Genomic DNA, 2,084 nt, shown 5'->3' with positions numbered 1-2,084 from the left:
TATTTTGTGTTAAATGTTGTTGTGAACCCATATCTAGTTTAGCATAAACAAAGAATTAATATTTCATCACCCGGAGAATCAATGATGAAAGAGCCACTGCTTATGTTCCCTCAACAATTTTAATTGATAGCATATTTTGGTAATGTGTGATTTAATTTATTTCAATAAGTTCTTTACATGTTGATTTTCTATTATTGTTTGCTATCTAATTTGGTAATATTTCTCATTACACAAAACAATTGTGTGTGTTATTTGTGTTCTATTATATCCAACTTTTATATGTGAAGCTTAAATAATATATTATATTCTAAAATTAGATAGGAAAGTAATAATATTTCTTTGAAATCTTTATCAGTTTCTATCATTGTTGCTTCTATCAGTACTCCCTAACATAATTACTAACACGTCCTATTACAATGAGAAACCAAAAAAGGAATGATTAAGTTTTCCATTTTACGTAATTGCTTAGAGCTTAGTTGCATATCATTTTCACTTATCTTATTAATTACACGCCTTAGACAAATATCTCCAACATCTTTCATTAGTTCTAAATTTGAAATTAACAAACTACAAATCCAATTCTTAGTTTGAAACCACAATACAAATGTACTTTATTTTTTTCCAACAATTAGATGAGTTAAGTGATATAGTTTTGTTTTTTCTTTTTTTTAAATGGAGTGCTTTATGTGTAACCTAAATGAGACAGCACAAGAGTTCAATTGACCATAGCGCAATGGCGTCTGACTTGTCCTGCGTTCCCAGTGAGGACGTCAATTGTACCCATCTTCTCCATTGATCTTCCAAACTCGGCAAAGAACCAGCTACTAGAGTTAGAAAGTGAAGATTCTAGTGCAGAGTCTATGAATAAGTTTGCCTCAGCATCCGTCACAAGCGCAGCACCTGACGCAAACAGACCCCGTTTCCTTTTCAAGTTGAATAATGGTTGTCAAATGTTCGAAAGCTTCCAGGATCCATCTCTACTAAGCTCCTGCTGTCTCCAGCCTTGCATTTTATTCTCAATTTCTTCGCATACGATTCAGCTAAGGAAGAGTCTCTTGATCCAGAGATTCTACTCGCAAAGGGTCCACAATGGGAGGTGCCGATAGTGTGCGCCCCAGAGAGCACAACCAGGTCTTTCACTGTTAACCCCTTTTCTGCGAATGAAGACTTCAGTTGCTCGAAGCTTGCGAAAGGAGACGGCAAGTTTGATGCGTCTTTCTTCAGAGATATAACGCTGTCACGTCTTCCCATGGGAACCTTCCACACTGGCCCTCCAATCTATAAATTGCAAACATCATATGATAGGCTTAGAAGTAATTTCACTATATCAAATACAAGGATGACTTGACCTAGGAGAATGCTTGTAGTTTTGAAAAAATAAAGAGTAAATGCTATCAAGTAATATACCATGTGCACTGCATCTCGCGTAGCAAAGGCAAGAATATCAGCGCAAGACACCACTCCGGGACACTGCTTTTCAAGCTCTGCCTTTGCAGCGTCGAATCCCCTCAAACTCAAATTTGCAATTGCGTCTTTCTTAGCATCATTGTTCGTTGAATTCAGCAGAACAGAGCCGTCGCATCCCTGCATTGCATTCAAAATCAAAATGGGATCGCATTGAAACTTAAAGAATAAACCCAGTAAGAAGTAATGAAATCATAACTCACCCTGACAAAACAATCGTGAAAATGCATCCTTAGAATTGGAGCAGCCAAGGAAGGGGCCCGATATATGTACTTATTCACAGTGCTTCTCACTATCGGCTCCTTTCATAGAAATCCAACTTCCGTTCTGATTTTCCAACAATGAAAAGAAGAGAAAGAAAGAGCCCAAGTACGATAGGCTTCTTAGTCGACATTGTTATAGCTTTTTTCGCAGTATCAATTGTAAAGGTATGAAACCCAACAGTCAAAGTTTTCCCTCCAAACCTCTTGCCTGTTCATATTCTGATTAATGTTCGTTTATAAAAGGATGTTACTACTGCATTGTAATAGTGTGGAGAGTTATGTCTCGATTAAAGATTAATAAGATTATTGCTCTGTTTGAAGAGTGGATTACAGAATTTGTGTGGATTATTGTTGAAT

The 2,084-nt window shown here is 36.6% G+C and overlaps 1 pseudogene; it reads right to left on the bottom strand.

Moving 5' to 3' along the window:
- Positions 1-715: 715 nt before the first annotated feature.
- Positions 716-1,858, bottom strand: LOC149537014 (peroxidase 3 pseudogene; annotated as a pseudogene).
- Between the last annotated feature and the right edge of the window lie 226 nt (positions 1,859-2,084).

This window comes from Cupressus sempervirens, chromosome 10 (genome assembly GCF_028749045.1).
Source record: "Cupressus sempervirens isolate cs-2001-9-10 chromosome 10, ASM2874904v1, whole genome shotgun sequence".
NCBI classification, from domain to species: Eukaryota; Viridiplantae; Streptophyta; class Pinopsida; order Cupressales; family Cupressaceae; genus Cupressus; species Cupressus sempervirens.
The sequence above is the reverse complement of the archived record's forward strand: the minus strand, read 5'-3'. Positions and strand labels throughout refer to the sequence as shown.